This window comes from Bos grunniens, chromosome 17 (genome assembly GCF_055505025.1).
Source record: "Bos grunniens cultivar Pamir isolate PY7600 chromosome 17, Bosgru_T2T1.0, whole genome shotgun sequence".
NCBI lineage: Eukaryota > Metazoa > Chordata > Mammalia > Artiodactyla > Bovidae > Bos > Bos grunniens.
The window spans coordinates 9,367,477-9,387,777 of NC_141181.1; the positions used below are offsets into that span (position 1 = coordinate 9,367,477).

The following is a 20,301-nucleotide window of genomic DNA, read 5'->3' on the forward strand; positions in this document are numbered from 1 at the left end:
GTCTCAAACGAAAAGGAAGAAGGCAGCAGGTGGAGAAGGGTTACTACGTTTTAACTGAAGAGGGGAAAGATAGCCCCTCAGAATTCTTCATGTGCCTCATGGGCCAACACTTGTCCTATGGCTTCCCTCACAAGGAAGTTTGAGAAAGCAAGAATGTGATAAACCAGAAAGGATTTTAATAACTGGTCCAATTATGATTCATTTCCTGGAGATGGTACATGGCCTACCTAAAAAACTTGGGATTTTGTTAGCCAGAGAGAGACTATAGCTTTTGGACAGTCAAGTCATAGCATATGCCACACTTAGATTTCGCAAAATAAAAATATTAAACACACTCTTGAATATTATACCAACAGGAAGTAAAATATAAGAAGTAAAATCATTTCTGTGGTAATAAAATACTATATTTATTTCTTGGGGCTCAGATGGGTGTTGTATTCCATAATATTTCAAATTATCAAGATATTTTTAGGACTGTTTACACATACTTATGATGAGAACAATATACAGAAAACAACACAAGGACCTAACTTCATAGAACCACATGCATTTAAAGCCCTGATTATACCATACAGATCAGAAACTATCCTTATGGGCTAATCAGTTAGTTTTGATGTATGTGTTTAGAAGTTTGACATGGCCTTAGTGACAGGTTTGGGAGGAAGAAAGTTGGAATTACCATAATTATTGTTTCCATTAACCACATATTTAGAAAAGATTTGTTGCAGGTGTTTTATGAGTGATGTCTCTGAAGATATTCAATCTCCAATTGCACATAAAGCCATTTCCACAGCAATGCATAAAGGGTATGGTCAGAAGTGATAATGGTACATTTCTTTTATCCTGTTTCTATTGAAATGATTTCATCCAATGCTAAAGTAGATTGAGGCAAGTTAACTCAGATGAGTGCCCTGGATGAGTAAAGACAGCATCATGAATTGGGTTTGTCCATGTGTCAATGCAAACTGCTCCCTGATAGCAAGGGAAAATAACAGCTTCCCCACCCACCTCTGTACTACCCTACTTCCCTTTCCACTCTCCTTAATCTATCCATTGTGGCTGTTTCAAAAGACAAGAATATTCATTGGCCCCTGGGCTAATAATTATCTCAAGGTTCAGTTCAGTGCAGTTCAGTTGCTCAGTCGTGTCCAACTCTTTGCAACCCCATGAATCGCAGCACACCAGGCCTCCCTGTCTCAAGGTTGGATATGAGTAAAACCTTTAGTGTGCTAGAAGGTAAGGATTAAGGGACACAGAGCTCCAGGACTTACTTTTATAGAAAGAACAAAAACAAGTGTGTCTTTGGATTTGCTTCTTCCCTACATTAGAGAAGGCAATGGCACCCCACTCTAGTACTCTTGCCTGGAAAATCCCATGGGTGGAGGAGCCTAGTAGGCTGCAGTCCATGGGGTCACTAAGAGTCAGACACGACTGAGCAACTTTACTTTCACTTTTCACTTTCATGCATTGGAAAAGGAAATGGTAACCCACTCCAGTGTTCTTGCCTGGAGAATCCCAGGGACGGCAGAGCCTGGTGAAATAGAACCAGGTCTTGCCCTCATTTAAGAAAAAGTGCCTTCCTCTCTACTCCATTTTCCCTTAGAAGACAAGGGGGAACAACAGAAAGCAGAGGGAAAAGGTGATTTGGGCAGCACCTGGCCTATGCAAGAGTTCAGAGATTCTCCACAAGGCCTTGCTTGATCTCCAAGAAAATGAACAACATAACGTGCAAAAAAAAGTACAGATGTTGATAAAGTGCCAGACCTGATCTTCTATGCATATATATCCATCAGAATTTGTTTAGGAAAGTGTGGCAGGGCAAGGGCTAGGTTTCAGAATTCATATACCATCTAGCCAATTATTGTTTCTCAACCACTTACTCCTGGAGAAGGCAATGGCACCCCACTCCAGTACTCTTGCCTGGAAAATCCCAGGGACAGAGGAGCCTGGTGGGCTGCAGTTCATGGGGTCACTAAGAGTCGGACATGACTGAGCAACTTCACTTTCACTTCTCACTTTCATGCATTGGAGAAGGAAATGACAACCCACTCCAGTGTTCTTGCCTGGAGAATCCCAGGGACGGGGGAGCCTGGTGGGCTGCCATCTACGGGGTCGCACAGAGTCGGACACAACTGAAGTGACTTAGCAGCAGCAGCAGCAGCAACCACTTACTCCAAACTCTGTCCTCCCTAAAGGCCAGATATCTCGTAGTATATGTCCTTGATTATAATAGGGGAAGTCACATAGCACTATGACTTAAAGAACCAAGTACAGACAATGCAATAAAAAGAATGCAGTTTAGCAATCCACAGATCTGAGTTTGAATCTTAGCACAGTTACTTCCTCAATCTATGAATTTTGGTAATGTGTTTAGTTAGACTGAGTGTTGGTTTCCTTATTGAATTTGTAACAATTAACTCAGGAATTTATTAATAGGATTAAATGTCTAAGTGAAACAATTAACACTTTATAAAAATGGTATAGATGATCTTATATGCAAAGCAGAAATAGAGACACAGATGTAGAGAACAAACATATGGATGACAAGGGGTAAGGCAGTGGTGGGGACGGAGTGGGAAGAATTAGGAGATTGGGATTAACACATACACACTACTGATCAGTCAGTTCAGTTCAGTCACTCAGTGATGTCCAACGATCTCCGACCCCATTGACTGCAGCACGCTGGCCCTCCCTGTCCATCACCAATTCCCGGAGTTTACTCAAACTCATGTGCATTGAGTTGGTGATGTCATCCAACCATCTCATTTTCTGTCATCCCCTTCTCCTCCTGCCTGCAATTTTTCCCAGCATCAGGGTCTTTCAAATGAGTCAGTTCTTCCCATCAGGTGGCCAAAGAACAGGACTCTCAGCTTCAGCATCAGTCCTTCCAATGAATATTCAGGACTGATCTCCTTCAGAATGGACTGGTTGGATCTCCTTGCAGTCCAAGGGACTCTCAAGAGTCTTCTCCAACACCACAGTTCAAAAGCATCAATTCTTTGGCGCTCAGTTTTCTTTACAGTCCAAGTTGCACATGCATACATGACTAATGGAAAAATCATAGCCTTGACTAAATGGACCTTTGTTGGCAAAGTAATGTTTCTGCTTTTTAATAAGCTGTCTAGGTTGGTCATAACTTTTTTCCAAGAAGCAAGCATCTTTTAATTTCATAGCTGCAGTCACCAACTGAAGTGATTTTGGAGCCCAAAAAAGTAAAGCCTGTCACTATTTCTACTGTTTCCCCATCTATTTGCCATGAAGTGATGGGACAGGATGCCATGATCTTAGTTTTCTGAATGTTGAGCTTTAAGCCAACCTTTTAACTCTCCTCTTTCACTATCATCAAGAGGCCCTTAAGTGCTTCTTCACTTTCTGCCTTAAGGGTGGTGTCATCTGCATATCTGAGGTTATTGATATTTCTCCCATCAATCTTGATTCCAGCTTGTGCTTCATCCAGTCCAGCATTTCTCATGATCTACTCTGCATACAAGTTAAATAAGTAAGGTGACAATATACAGCCTTGACATACTCCTTTCCTGTTTTGGAACCAGTCTGTTGTTCCATGTCCAGTTCTAACTGTTGCTTCTTGACCTGCATACAGATTTCTCAGGAGGCAGGTCAGGTGGTCTGGTATTCCCATCTCTTTCAGAATTTTCCACAGTTTATTGTGATCCACACTGTCAAAGGCTTTGGCATAGTCAATAAAGCAGAAGTAGATGTTTTTCTGGAACTCTCTTGCTTTTTCGATGATCCAGTGGATGTTGGCAATTCGATCTCTGGTTCCTCTGCCTTTTCTAAATCCAGCTTGGACATCTGGAAGCTCATAGTTCAGGTACTGTTGAAGTCTGGCTGGGAGAATTTTGAGTATTACTTTACCAGCATGTGAGATGAGTGCAATTGTGCAGAAATTTGAGCATTCTTTGGCATTGCCTTTCTTTGGGATTAGAATGAAAACTGACCTTTTCCAGTCTGTGGCCACTGCTGAGTTTTCCAAATGTGCTGGCATATTGAGTGCAGCACTTTCACAGCATCACCTTTCAGGATTTGAAACAGCTCAACTGGAATTCTATCACCTCCGCTAGCTTTGTTCGTAGTGATGCTTTCTAAGGCCCACTTGACTTCACATTCCAGGATGTCTGGCTCTAGGTGAGTGATCACACCATTTTGATTATCTAGGTTGTAAAGATCTTTTTCATATAGTTCGTCTGTGTAGTCTTGTCACCTCTTCTTAATATCTTCTGCTTCTGTTAGGTGCATACCATTTCTGTCCTTTATTGTGCCATCTTTTCATAAAAAGTGCAAAGTACACTACTGATACTGTGTATAAAATAAATAACCAGTGAGAACCTGCTGGATAGCACAGGGAACTCTACTCAGTGTTCTGTGGTGACCTAAATGGGAAGGAAATCCAAAAAAGAGAGGATATATGTGTACATATAACTGATTCACTTTGCGGTACAGTAGAAACTAACACAACATTGTAAAACAACTACACTCTAATAAAAAGTAACAAAAAAAGTTTTATGAAATGTGCCAGACATTTAATGTATGTTCAACAAGTGTTAACCTTCCAAGTGAAAATTATTACTAGAACACTAACTCAAAACTGTTATCTATGATAAATCAATAGTAAGATATTCTTGCCTGGAGAATCCCTTGGACACAGGAGTCTGGTGGGCTAGAGTCCATAGGGTCGCAAAGAGTCAGACATGACTGAAGCAACTGAGCAACAGCAGCAAGATATTCTTATAAAAAAGTATTTGTTTTTATTACATAAACATTAAGAAAAGATGAAGCTGATCCTACGTTTCTAGGCAAGTTATGTTACCATCATATAAATTAATTGAGAGCATAGATTAGCAAGGTATTTATTATCTTTACTTCAGTATTTTAAAAGGCAGCAGAATTAAGTGCTGACCATATTTTGAAAGACTCCAGAATAGCACAGGATTGATTAAAGGTCTGTCACCACAGATTGGATATGTTGATTTCATTTCCCCAAAAGTATCCACATAGCAACTTGGCAGTACACAAATATTCTGAAAATTCTAACAGTTTTATTTTTTTACAGAAAATAATAATTGCACCCTTCCCTAAAATGTTAGGTCACATTTTCATTTTAAAGACTCATAATCCTTTCATAAGCTAACAATTTTGTTCACTCCAATCCTGTCATTGTGAATTTGAAAGAAGGTCACGACAAACAGGTACTTAACCAAAGTAGGGGCTTTGCCTATTGATTGAAGGCATATAATACAAAATCAGGAACTCAAGGAAATAACTCTCCTCTCAATTCTACTGTAATAACAGCTATTTTTTTAATTCTCTTATTACAGTTAATTTAAGATCAAGTCCTATGCCTTAAAGTCTTTTGTCTCTTTTGCAGCACTTGTTAGGATACCTTGTATATAGTGGGTACCCAATGAAGGTTTACCGCATTGCACTGAGTTGATCATCCATCTTATTCACTAGATTTGGCTGTGAATAACTTAAAATTTTTTTTTTCCAAAAAATTAAGTCCACCCACGAAGGAAAAAGGCAGAAGGATGCTGTGGCAAAAATGCTCTCCTGGAAAACAGATCTTGGTTCTGGTCCCAGCTTTATGTGACTTGGGACAAATCACTTGAAATTTCCAGATCAACTTTCTCCATAAAACAAGGATGCTAGACAAGATGTATGTGCCAGACTGTAAGGCCCACCGTAAGCCATTCAAAATAAAGTACACGGAACTGAAGATGCTTGCAGAAAGACAATACAAAAATAGTTTTGAATAACTTCAGAATTATTGGGTTAAGAGCTAGCATTCCAGAATGACGGCTTCAAAGGAAATAATAAATATTTATTTATTCTAGTATGTGGTGAGGTTTTTTTGTTTTTTTTTTTTTAGGTTACATTTCTTTAGAGTTACATGTTATATAGTCATTAAGATACAATTCAAGAGAGCAAATGTCAACAAAGTTCTGAAGTTGCTTGGCATATTATCAATCATTATTTAGAGTTTCCTTTTATTTTTTTGCCATAATGTATTTGGCTAGGAACACAGACATTTGTGTGATGTAATGAGAAGGAAATAAAGTTTAATCTACTGCTCCTTCAACCTTAGCCACTCAACACTTACCTCATGAGAGACCCTGATGCTCTTAATGAATTCCCAAGGTCACTAAACAACTTGGAAGATTTTAGATTTCTACAAGGTGATTCCAGGGGCTCACTCTTTGCCAAGTCATATGCAGGTGGCTAGAGTAAGTTTCCCCAGCTGGCGCTAGTGGTATTTAAAAAAACAACAAAAAACCCACCTGCCAATGCAGGAGACATAAGAGATGCCTGAGACATGGGTTCGATCTCTGGGTCAGGAAAATTCACTGGAGGAGGGCAAGACAACCCACTCCAGTATTCTTGCCTGGAGAATCCCCATGGACAGAGGAGCCTGGCAGGCTACAGTCCACAGGGTCACAGAGAGTCGGACACAACTGAAGTGACTTAGCAGGCAAGCAGGCATAATAAGTTTGCTTCCTACACTTTTCACATTGTGCGTGCTAAGTCGCTTCAGTCATGTCTGGCTCTTTGCCCACATTTCATGTCACACTTGTGCTTTTCTATGAATGTTTTTAAGTCGCCATGCACCAGAATAGTCGCTACATTTGCAACCATGCAATAACATACGTTCATGTTACCTTAGACCCATCTCAGAGAAAGGTCTAAGTTCATGTAATCAACTCTCCAACAGCTGGTACAGTTTGAAAAGTGTGGGCCTTCCCATTGTATGGATCTTGTTTTGTTTCCTTTTGCTTTTTGAACACTGCACCCTAAGTGCACTTTCTTTCTCCCCTTGCAACTTCTAAGTAAAATGGAATTCTCAGCTCACTAGCGCAGGTCTCACTGCAGACCCGACACAAACACCCACACACTTCCCTCCGACAGGGATCCGTACTCAAGACCAGAAGTTGGCCATGGCTATGCTGATTACACACTTCTGTTGGATTTCCATGGAATTTGGTTTCATTCGATTGTAGGTTCAATGTGTTGTTTTTTTTTTTTAAAGAAAAATTTCCGTCTCCCTACCTCAAGGTTAGGGTGAGTCAGAGAGGTTTCAAAAGGGAGCGGCATTGCCACGTGAATGTTCTGACACCAGAGAGGAGGCTCTCAAGCCACCTCAAAGCAGCCGAGTCCCAGCCTGCTCCGGATCGCTGTGGAGCGGAACCAATTTCTAAATGTCTTCATCTGGTCCCTCCTACTTTCATGGTTGCTCTGGGGGTGGTGAGAATCAGGACGCACTGAAAGCTGCCGGGACATCTGACTCTTTATTTTCTTGGCTCTACGTGTCTTAACTCTCTGCACCAGTCCTCCCGACGGTGCAGCGTTTCACTTTTGAGAGCATAGGCAAAAGCAGACAGGCAGAGGCGGGCAGGAGCCCTCACCACCACTCAGGGAGAGGAGAGAAGAGCCACTGCCCCCGCTCCGCTCATGTGCCAGGGGCCCTGCCGGTCAATGCCACCTGTCCCACAGGCTCTCACCTGAACTTCCCAGTCCTGAGGAGGAGGAGGGGGAAGCAAACTGATGCTAAGAGGAATGGGATGGGGAGGGAGGTGGGAGGGGTGTTCAGGATGGGGAACACATGCACACCCATGGCTAATTCATGTCAATGTATGGCAAAAACCACCACAACATTGTAAAGTAATTAGCCTCCAATTAAAATAAATAATTTTTTTCAACGGAATGCATTTGGATTTCATGGTTAGATGTGGTGTTTGAAGGACAGGGGTGTGCAGAGAGATAACAGACTCAAATAACTGAAAATCAGTTGCACGATTAGACCTGCTCCTTGCCGTTCCAAAAACTCAATAAAGGATCTAATGGAAGACATGGGGCGGGTTGAGCTCTGTATGAGAACTTCTTACCATGTTCGTCAATCACAACGGGTTCCTAGAGGCAACGTTCAGCTTCTGAGGGTATTCAAGCAAGTTTGGGGAGTCATCGAGGGTGGGAATCACTGTCAGGAGGGATGTGTGGTGTTGGGGAAGAAGAACACCCCACCCCTTGCCCTGCACGGCCATCTCTGCTCCTAGGGAAGCAGACAGCAGCCCCTGCTTTAACCCCTCCCACCGCCCCACGGACGGAGAACGTTCTCATCTGATTGGACGGAAGCCCGCATCTCTGGAGCCTATTTTAACAGAGGGTAGTGTTACTGTGTTTTGAGAAAGACCTGGCGTGTCCTGCTTCCCTCTCTCATTTCCTGTGTCTACTCAGAGCACATCACTCCCACTTTCTCTTTAAATTTTGGCTTCAGAAGGTCAGTCAAGCCTGGCAGTGGATAAACAGCCCAGAGTGGAGAGGGGCTGCACGTGCTGCTCCCCACCCTTCTCCCCGGCACAGGTAGGCATGGTCGGCCAGCCTTTGTCGCACTGCACGGGTGACAGCCATAGGGACTGAGACTTCCTTCAGAGGAAGCCAGAGGCCTCATCTAGACTTCCGTATTAAACTGTGTTCTCACACCTTTTCCTTTTGTTAAGATTTTTTTTTTTTTTTTAATTTGGGCCTATTTTTAAAATACTGAATTTGTTACAGTATTGCTTCTGTTTTATATTTTGGTTTTCTGGCAGCAAAGCATGTGGGACCTTAGCTGTCTGACCAGGGATTGAATTTGCATCACCTGCATTGGAAGGTAAAGTCTTAACCACTGGACCAAATGTATCTTTGAAGAAAGCCCAACAATATGAGTGCTTCTATTCACCCTGCCATTAATCAAGATAGTTCTTCCTTTCCTATTTTTTTTTTTAATTGGAGGCTAATTACTTTACAATATTGTGATGGTTTTTGCCATACATTCACATGATTCAGTCATGGGTATACATGTGTTCCCCATCCTGAACCTCCCTCCCACCCACTTAGTTTTATTATATTTATATGTACACTCAAAACCTCAAACAAAACCCAATCAAAAGTGGCACACTTACTCAGAGAGGTTTGAACAGAACACATGTTTTCCATAACATTCAGTTCAGTTCAATTGCTTAGTCGTGTCCGACTCTTTGTGACCCCATGAATCGCAGCACGCCAGGCCTCCCTGTCCATCACCAACTCCCGGAGTTCACTCAGACTCATGTCCATCCATAACATTACTAAAGCATAAACAGGATTTTATAAGTGTATAGAAATTATTTTCAGGAAAGACTCCAAGTGTCTTCACTGGAAACTGTGAGAATATATGGCAGTGTGAGGATCATCATATAATTCATAATGTCTTTTAACCCTAAGACCTTAAAACTCAGAAAAATATGGTGTTTTTATTTAGCTTAATACTTTCTCAGTTCAATCATCATCTATTAGGTTCAAAAATACAACTAGAATTTCTACAGATTCACAGATAGAATTGATTGTATCTGTTGGTAAATTCTACCTGTTGAATCAATCAATGAAAATTCTTTGCAACCTACTGGAGAAAGTGTAAATTCTAAATAGTCCCCAGAAATAAATTGTCAGCACACCCACAAGACTGGCTTTAGTAAACAGGAGGCTAGTTGCCATGTGTCCCAAATAAACAATAAACAGATAGTCTTTGTACCTTCTGGCAGAAAGTTCATCCTTCTCTGAAGCAAACTATTCCTTTAAAAATCTCTCAAGTGCTTTTCTTGTGGTGTTTCTGATATCAGCACAATCAGGAAGCAATGAAAGCGTTGGCTGAAAAGCCTGAGCTCCGCAGGCCAGTGAGAATGAAGATTAATTCAAATAAACTCTGGAATGCCAGCCAAACCCCTGAAACTTGGTAGCAATACACCCACTAAGTTGGTTCTGTGTTTGCAGTCCTACCTTATCCTGAAATGACCTGAATGAAAAGCCAGTGTCAGATGACATATGACATCAAGTGTTCAATGAGAATTCTGCTGGCACGATATCCCATTTGACAGCTCGTGCTCTTTGGTCTTCCTCAGCACTCAGGAAGGACTGAATCCCTTTTCAACCTCCAGCAAAACCTGCAGGACAGAAATTTAACTCCTTAGGGAAGTAACTGAATGCATCTATAGATTTGGTTATGGACTGGAAAACAGTAAAGCCCTAATTGAAGTATCTTTCTTTTCCCCATAGAGAATCTTTTTTGACATTCATTTCACTTGTATATGAGAATCATTTTAATACATTTGATTTTGTTACTAAAGACGCAAAAGGGCCTATATTTCATTCGAAGCTGAAACTGGAAGTATTTAACTAGTTGAGTGTTCTCTTTCTCCCAATGAACATTAACTCAGTACTTTATCTTGCTTGACTTTTCAAATATGGTGCTTTACAGTACCTTGATTTATAGCCAGGTATATCTAAAGGTTATGTCAGCATTTACATTATAAGGCCATGTTTTGTAGGTTGATAACTAAAGTCTTAAAAAAATAATTCTGACTGAAACTTGCAATGTCGAGGGTCCACCCTGAAACATGTTTGTTCCTAGATGTACTACACACACACACACACACACTGGAATTCAACAACTCCTGTTTGTAAAATACATTCATTCAATATGTTGCCTTGATGAAAATGAAAGAAACTCAAGGCTATGAAGTGAAATCAAACAGCTATCATCCAATGATATCTACTTATATTCCAAGATTCATGTAGTAGGTTTGAAAGAAATATGATAAAAGAATTGATTGTATAATTTTACATAGATTAATATATAGAAAGATGAAGTAATACCTTCACGAAAAATTAGCTTTCTTTTAGCTAGAAAGCTTTCTCTTAGCTTTCTCTTTCTTCAACACTCTATAGAAGATATTCTCTGAATTTCTCTGCAGATATGATCCCATGTCCTTGAACACACTTATTACAATCCATCATCTACATAGCAATAGACAGGGCCGTGATCACAAACCAGAACTGGTGCTTGATCTGGTAAGTCATTAAGCAAATATATTCCTAAGTCATATGAGGCTTGTGTGCCCACTGCCTACCTATAAAAGGAAAATGGGATTTCTAATACACAGATTGCTTTTAAGACTTGTAAAGTGGTAGTCTTCAATTCACATCTTGCCCATTTTGCATGATTTGACTACTTTCAAAAGCTAAAACACACCGGGATAAGTTTTTTATGGTCGTCTTTAAGATTACTATATTTGTCATTGTGTGGTCATGAAATCTGTTAGCAAGTTAAGAAATAAAAGTATTTTCACTGAGACATTTTTTAAATTAAGAATTATGGGAAAATCTGAGACAACATCAATACCAAAATCTAAATGTATCAAAAAGATAAGGCAGAGAGAGAACAAGATGGTGGAGGAGGAGGTGGACGTGGAGTGCCTCTCTCTCCACGGATACATCAGGAACACACCTTCAGACACAGAAGTGCATGTAGAACACCAGCTCAGAGCAGACAGGAGGACCCGACCAGAGGAAAAGAACATATAGAACCACGCAGAACTCGGTAGGATGAAGGAACTAGGAGGAAAAACAGGAGTGTTATTAGGATTGGACCTGCCCTCAGTGGGCGGGGAAACTGAAGCAGGGGTCCAATCCCCACAGTGGGGCAACTGTCTGAGTCAGAGGAGAAACATTTAAGGCTGACAGTGAAACAGCTGACCTGTGGCAGAGTAAATGGAATGAGAATCAGATAGTCCTTGCAGCCATACATACCACGGACAGAAAAGCTAGTCTCTGGGAAGGCACAGTGGCTGAGAGCTGGAGTTTAGGGATTGCGGAGCAATCCTAGGGCAAGGGCTGCTGTTGACTGTGGAGAGATGGATTGAGGTGATGTCAGGGAGGAGATTGTGGTGGGAAATGCTGGTGGAGGAAAACCAGGCAGCCATGGAAGCAAGGCAACACTGCTGAGTCATGCTAGTGGGTGGAGCCATCACCATAGCCTCTCTCCCCCAACACGCCAGCTCGGGCAGCTGAGCAATAGAGAGGCCGGTCCATCAAATGCCTGATGCACTCAACTACAGAGCAGGACCCCACCCAGGGAGCTCCTTTCAGTGACTGACGCACCAAACTACAGAGTAGGACCCAAGCCAGGGGGGCCCCTCTATGTGCCTGATGTTCTGAACAACAGAGAAAGACTCCAGGGAAGGGAGTCCTCTAAGTGCCTGAACCAGTAGTGCTATGGAGAAAGACTGGCCAAAGAGGCTTTCTGGTCGCCAGCTACAAGACACTGGAAAAAAGACTCTGCTAGAGCCATAACTCCTGAGGCAGAGGCAGTGCGTGTCCCTGCACACTTGTCGCCACCAGGGCCCCCAAAAGCCAAGCAGCTGCAACACCTTCACGCTAGATTCTCACTGGGGCAGAGCTGCCACAGGCAAAAAAAGTTTCGCATCTATGCACGCAGGGTTGCTTCGGTCGTGTCCGACTCTGTGACCCTGTAGACTGGGGCCTGCCAGACTTCTCTGTCAGAAAGGGGGTTCTCCAGGCAAGAATACTGGAGTATATTGGCCAATACAGGTTGCCATCCCCTTCTAGACCACTGTATTTCCTGCTCCCTAGCCGCCAGCTCCCCTGAATACCTGGTGCTGCCAGAACTCCTGTGACCCCAAGCACCACCTCCACCTGGCCCTCACAGGGGCAAACCCAAGCCCTCCAGGGCAGCCTCGGAAACTAAACCCCAGTGGACAACCCACATGTAGAGATGGAAATAAAACCGCAATTGAAACCCAGGGGCAGTGTGGCTAAGGAAGAAGATCCAAAACCTTCCCATCAGCTGTACAGCTGCAGATTAAATCAACTAAGCAGACTGTGTCTATGAAATATATAAAAGGCCATTGAGAGCACCTACAAAAGAAAATGCACTAGTTCTGATAGTTGTGGACATTGGAGGCAAGAACACACAGGAGTAGGACCAGATTAGAACCTGAGCTGCCCCCACTGCAGGTCCAGAGATCAGCACAGTGTTGGAGGGCATCCTAGGGAGGTAAGGTGGACTGACTCCCAGGGAGGGAAAGGACTCCGACGGCAGTGACTCAAGAAAAACACTTATTATTCTTATTTTTTGACTTGTTCTATAGATTCTTTTGGATTTTTTTTCTTTTATCTTTTCCTTTCTTTCCACCTCTGTTGTAGTTGTTGATTTTATTGGCACTAAGAAATCCAATTAAGCTTTTGAGCTTTTTTTGCCTCAGTCACATAAACCTCTGCCTCTACATTGGGCTTCTGCAGTTCTGTGGATTTTTCCTCTTTTTTTAACTTTAATTTTTTATACCTATTATTATTTTTTCTACATTTATCCTTTGTTTGCTTTTCCTACTGCTCTTTTCCCCTTTCAGTTAATCTTTAATGTATATAAATCTTTATCTACCTCTGTTTAACTTTGCACATCTATTCTTTCTTTTAATTCTCTCCTTTCCTCGCAACATATTTGTTAGTTTTATTGTCATTGCTTTATTCCCCAGTTGGCACTTTGCTTTAATTTTGTTTTCCAGTTTCTGCTTTAGTCAGCTTTGTTCTGGTAGATATAATTCTTGGTTTCATTTGTTCACCCAGTCAATCTATCGTACTTTACTTTTGTCAGGCTGTTTCAATTTTGCTTATGGGTGTATACATATATGTGTATATTCAGTCACACTTTTTATTGTTGTTATAAACCTCTGCCTCTATGTTGGGCCTTAGGAGTTCTGTGGAGCTTTCCTTTTTTTTTTTCCCCCTTTTTTCTCTCTTCTTCTGTTTTTCTTTTTTCTTTTCTCTCCTTTATAATTTTAATTTTTTTAAGCCAATTATATATTTTATACATTTCCTTTGTTTGTCTTTCCTACAGTTCTTTTCCCCTTGCAGTTAATCTTTAATGTATATAAATCTTCTTCATCTACCTCTGGGTAACTTTGCATGTCTATTCTTTCTTTTCTTTCTTTCCTTTCCTCTCAATATATTTGTTAGATTTGTTTTCATCGTTTTATTATCCACTGGGCACTTTGCTTTAGTTTTAGTTTCCAGTTTGTGCTTAAGTTAGTTTTTTTCTTAACTGGTAAATATAAGTTTTGATTTCCTTTGTTCGCCAAGTCAATCTACTGTATTTTTGTTGGACTATTTTGACTTTGCTCATGGGTGTATATGTATATAGGTATATTCCATTATTTTTATTATTTGCCTGATTTTGTAGCTGCCATTTATCTGGGGTTCATCTTTGGTTTCTTGTTTTTGGATATTTGTTTTAATCTCTCTTAATGCCATAACAAACCACTTATGGAATCTTTGTTCCTGACCAGAAATCAAGCCCTGAGCCTTTGGAGTAGGAGAACTGACTCCAAGACCCTAGACTACCAGAGAGCTAACCCTAGGGAGTGTCAGATAGTGAGGACTCACACAAAGGAGACCACTTGAATACAAGACCCAGCATCACCCAACCACCAGTAGCACCCTGTGCAGAACACTTCCCCTAAACAAAAAAAAAACAAAACAAAAATACAAACCCAATCATCAGCACACAGGATTACTACCTCACACAGCTTTGCCCATCAGAGAGACAGACAGTGCACTAAGTCCTGTCCAACTCTTGCAACCCCATGGACTGTAGCCTGCCAGGCTCCTCTGTTTATCGGATTCTCCAGGCAGGAATACTGGAGTGGGTTTCCATTTCCTTCTCTTGCCCATCAGAGGAAAAACAAACAAACAAAAACTCAGCACAAATCTCACACAAACCACTGGCCCAACCTTCGGAAGGCAGAAACCAAAAGGAAGAAAGAATTCAACCTTCTTCAAGGAAAGAATTCAACTTTCCTTGAAGCCTGGGAAAAGGAGACCTCGAACACAGTAACTTTAAAAAAAATAATGAAAAGGCAGAGAAATACTGCACAAATGAAGGAAGACTAGAAACACAGAAGTCAAAATAAATGAAGAGGAAATAGGTAAACTACCTGAAAAAAAATCCAGAATAATGATAGTAAAGATGACCAAAAACCTTGAAAACAAAATGGAGAAAGTACAAGAATCAATTAACACAGACCTAGAAGAACGAAACATACAAACAACACAATTACTGAAATTAAAAATACTCTAGAAAAAATCAATAGCAGAATATCTGAAACAGAAGAACGAATCAATGAGCTGGAAGATCAAATGATGGAAATAACTTCTGAAGAGTAGAATAAAGTAAAAAGAATGAAAGAGCTGAGGACAGTCTCAGAGACCTCTGGGACCATATCAAATACACCAGCATTCGAATTATAGGGGTCCCAAAAGAAGAAGAGAAAAAGAAAAGGTATGAGAAAATTTTCGAAGAGATTATAGTTGAAAATTTCCCCAACATGGAAAAGGAAACAGTCAATTAAGTCCAAGAGGCACAAAGAGTCCCATATAATATAAACCCAAGGAGAAACATGTCAAGACATATACTAATCAAACTAACAAAGACTAAATAAAAGAAAGAATATTAAAAGCAGCAAGGGAGAAGAAACAAGTAACAAACAAGGGAAACCCCATAAGCTTAACAGCTGATCTTTCAGCAGAAACTCTGCAGGCCAAAAGGGAATGGCAGGATACATTCTAAGTACTGAAAGGGAAAAATCTACAACCAAGATTACTATACCCAGCAAGGATCTCATTCAAAATTGATGGAGAAATAAACAGCTTTTCAGACAAACAAAATTAAGAAAATTCGATACCACCAAACCAGCCTTACAACAAATATTAAAGGGACTTACATAGTCAATAAATACAACATAAGAAGAAAGACCTACAAAATCAACCACAAACAATTAAGAAAATGGCAATAGGCACATATATATCAATAATTAGTTTAAATGTACACGGATTAAATGCTCCAACCAAAAGACACAAACTGGCTGAATGGATACAAAAACAAGACCCATATATGTGTTGTCTACAAGAAACTCACTTCAGAGCTAAAGACACATAGACTGAAAGTGAGAGGATAGAAAAATATATTCCATGCAAATGAGAAGCAAAAGAAAGCTGGAGTAGCAATCCTCATATCAGGCAAAATAGACCTTAAAGAAGATTACAAGAGATAAGGACGGACACTACATAATGATCAAAGGATCAATCCAAGAGGAAGACTTAAGAATTGTAAATATCTATGCACCCAACATAGGAGCACCTCAATACATAAGACAAACACTAACAGATGTAAAAGGAGAAATTGACAGTAACTCAATAATAGTAGGAGTCTTTAATACCCCACTCACACCAATGGACAGATCATCAAAACAGACAATAAGGAAACAGAAGTCTTAAATGATGCAGACTTAAGACTTATGTAAGTCTTAAATAAGACTTACATAAGTCTTAGATGAGACGGATCTCATTGATATCTTCAGGACATTCCATCCAAATGCAGAAAAATACATCATCTTCTCAAATGCACATGGAACATTCTCCAGGATAGACCATATCTTGGGTGACAAATCAAACCTCAGTAAATTTAAGAAAACTGAAATCATATCAAGCATTTTCTCTGACCACAATGCTATGAGAGTAGATGTCAATTACAAGAAAACAATGGTAAGAAACACAAACATATGGAGATTAAACAACACATTTCTAAATAACCAACACGTTACTAAAGAAATCAAAAGGGCAATCAAAAAAATTTTAGAAACAAATGACAGTGAAAACAGGACAACTCAAAACCTATGGGATGCATCAAAAGCAATTCTAAGAGGGAAGTTTATAGCAACACAATCCTACCTCAAGAAACAAGAAAAACACTGAATGGACAACCTAACTTTACACCTAAAACAACTGGAGAAAGAAGAACCAAAAAACCCCAAAATTAGTAGAAGGAAAGAAATGATGAAGATCTGAGCAGAAGTAAATGAAAAAGAAATGAAAGAAACATTAGTAAAGATTAATAAAACTAAAAGCTGGTTCTTTGAGAAGATAAACAAAATTGACAAACCTTTAGCCAGACTCATCAAGAAAAAAAACAGATATACAAAGGATTATATGAGACTATTATGAGCAACTACATGACAATAAAATAGATAACCTGGAAGAAATAGACAGAATTCTTAGAAAAGTTCAGTCTTCCAAGACTGAACCAGGAAGAAATAGAAATTATGAGCGCCCAATTACAAGCACTGGAATTGAAGCAGTGATCAAAAATCTCCCCAAAAACAAAAGCCAAGGACAAGATGGTTTCACAGGAAAATTCTGTCAAACATTTAGAGAAGAGCTAATGTCTATCTTTCTAAAAGTCTTTCCAAAAAAATTGCAGAGGAAGGAACACTTCCAAATTCATTCTACAAGGCCACTGTCACCCTGATACCAAAACCAGACAGAGACAACACAAAAAAGAAAACTATAAGCCAATATCACTGATGAAATAGATGCAAAAATCCTCAACAAAATTTTAGCAAACAGAATTCAGCAACACATCAAAAATCTCATACACCATGATCAAGTTGGGTTTATTTGGATGCAAGGATTCTTCAATATATGCAAATCAATCAATGTGATACACCACATTAACAAATTAAAAGACAAAAACCATATGATAATCTCAATAGATGCAGAAAAAGCCTTTGACAAAATTCAGCACCCATTTATGATTAAAACTCTTCAAAAAATGGGCATTCAAGGAACCAACCTCAACATAGCAAAGTCTGGGGAGGCCTTACAAATAGCTGTGAAAAGAAGAAGCGAAAAGGAAAGATATAAGCATCTGAATGCAGAGTTCCAAAGAATAGCAAGAAGAGATAAGAAAGCCTTCTTCAGAGATCAATGCAAAGAAATAGAGGAAAACAACAGAATGGGAAAGACTAGGGATGTCTTCAAGAAAATCAGAGATACCAAAGGAACATTTCATGCAAAGATGGGCTTGATAAAGGACAGAAATGGTATGGACCTAATAGAAGCAGAAGATATTAAGAAGAGATGGCAAGAATACACAGAAGAACTGTACAAAAAAAGATCTTCACGACCCAGATAATCACAATGGTGTGATCACTCACCTAGAGCCAGACATCCTGGAATGTGAAGTCCAGTGTGCCTTGGAAAGCATCACTACAAACAAAGCTAGTGGAGGTGATAGAATCCAGTTGAGCTATTCCAAATTCTGAAAGATGATGCTGTGAAAGTGCTGCACTCAATATGCCAGCAAATTTGGAAAACTCAGCAGTGGCCACAGGACTGGAAAAGGTCAGTTTTCATTCCAATCCCAAAGAAGGGCAATGCCAAAGAATGCTCAAACTACCACACAATTGCACTCATCTCACATGCTAATAAAGTAATGCTCAAAATTCTCCAAGCCAGGCTTCAGCAATATGTGAACCGTGAACTTCCTGATGTTCAGGCTGGTTTTAGAAAAGGCAGAGGAACCAGAAATCAAATTGCCAACATCTGCTGGATCATCGAAAAAGCAAGAGAGTTCCAGAAAAGCATCTATTTCTGCTTTATTGATCATGCCAAAGCCTTTGACTGTGTGGATCACAATAAACTGTGGAAAATTCTGAAAGAGATGGGAATACCAGACCACCTGATCTGCCTCTTGAGAAATTTGTATGCAGGTCAGGAAGCAACAGTTAGAACTGGACATGGAACAACAGACTGCTTCCAAATAGGAAAAGGAGTACATCAAGGCTGTATATTGTCACCCTGTTTATTTAACTTATATGCAGAGTACATCATGAGAAATGCTGGACTGGAAGAAACACAAGCTGGAATCCAGATTGCTGGGAGAAATATCAATAACCTCAGATATGCAGATGACACCACCCTGATGGCAGAAAGTGAAGAGGAACTAAAACGGCTCTTGATGAAAGTGAAAGTGGAGAGTGAAAAAGTTGGCTTAAAGCTCAACATTCAGAAAACAAAGATCATGTCATCCGGTCCCATCACTCCATGGGAAATAGATGGGGAAACAGTGGAAACAGTGTCAGACTTTATTTTTCTGGGCTCCAAAATCACTGCAGATGGTGACTGCAGCCATGAAATTAAAAGATGCTTACTTCTTGGGAGGAAAGTTACAACCAACCTAGATAGCATATTCAAAAGCAGAGACATTACTTTGCCAGCAAAGTTTCGTCTAGTCATGGCTATGGTTTTTCCTGTGGTCATGTATGGATGTGAGAGTTGGACTGTGAAGAAGGCTGAGCGCCGAAGAATTGATGCTTTTGAACTGTGGTGTTGGAGAAGACTCTTGAGAGTCCCTTGGACTGCAAGGAGATCCAACCAGTCCATTTTGAAGGAGATCAGCCCTGGGATTTCTTTGGAAGGCATGATGCTAAAGCCGAACCCCAGTACTTTGGCCACCTCATGTGAAGAGATGGCTCATTGGAAAAGACTCTGATGCTGGAAGGGACTGGGGGCAAGAGGAGAAGGGGACGACAGAGGATGAGATGACTGGATGGCATCACTGACTTGATGGACGTGAGTCTGAGTGAACTCCGGGAGTCGGTGATGGACAGGGAGGCCTGGCGTGCTGCAATTTATGGGGTCGCAAAGAGTCGGACCCAACTGAGCGACTGATCTGATCTGATCTGATATATGATAAGCCTACAGCAAACATTATTCTCAATGGTGAAAAACTTAAAGCATTCCCCTTAAGATCAGGACAAGGGTGTCCACTTTCACCAGTACTAGTCAACAGTTCTGGAAGCCCTAGCTACAGCAATCAGAGAAGAAAAAGAAATAAAAGGAATCCAGATCAAAAAAAAGAAGAAGTAAAGCTCTCACTGTTTGCAGATGACATGATACTGAACATAGAAAATCCTAAAGATGGTATCAGAAAATTACTAGAGCTAATCAGTGTATTTAGCAAGGTTGCAGGATACAAAATCAATACACAGAAATCACGTGCATTTCTATATACTAACAATGAAAAATCAGAAAGAGAAATTAAGGAATCAATCCCATTCACCATTGCAACAAAAAGAATTAAATATCTAGGAAAAAACTTACCTAAGGAGACAAAACAACTGTACACAGAAAATTATAAGAAACTAATAAAAATAATCAAAGATGACATAAACAGATGGAGAGATATTCCATGTTCCTGAGTAGGAAGAATCAATATTGTGAAAATGACTATACTACCAAATGGAATCTACAGATTTAATGAGATCCCTATCAAATTATCAATGGCATTTTTCACAGAACTAGAAGAAAAAATTTCACAATTCATATGGATGCACAAAAGACCCAGAATAGCCAAAGCAGTCTTGAGAAAGAAGAATGGAGCTGGAAGAATCGACCTTCCTGACTTCAGATTATACTACAAAGCCACAGTCATCAAGACAGTATGGTACTGGCACAAAAACAGAAATACAGACCAATGGAACAAGATAGAAAGCTCAGAAATAAACCTATGCCCCTATGGGTACCTTATTTTTGATGAAGGAGGCAAGAATATACAATGGGGCAAAGACAGCCTCTTCA

General features: G+C 40.2%; 1 long non-coding RNA gene across 15 annotated transcripts in view; it reads right to left on the bottom strand.

Moving 5' to 3' along the window:
- The window catches only part of LOC147354994 (uncharacterized), a 398,573-nt gene that overhangs the window by 312,045 nt on the left and 66,227 nt on the right, over window positions 1–20,301 (bottom strand). For 13 of the 15 annotated variants that reach the window (XR_015143929.1, XR_015143927.1, XR_015143930.1 and 10 more), the window contains exon 2: window positions 9,808–9,971. This is a non-coding gene — a long non-coding RNA (uncharacterized LOC147354994). Of the gene's footprint in view, window positions 1–8,954; window positions 9,120–9,562; window positions 9,972–20,301 lie in introns of all 15 variants that reach the window. The other 2 variants (XR_015143922.1, XR_015143923.1) reach the window with 2 other exon arrangements.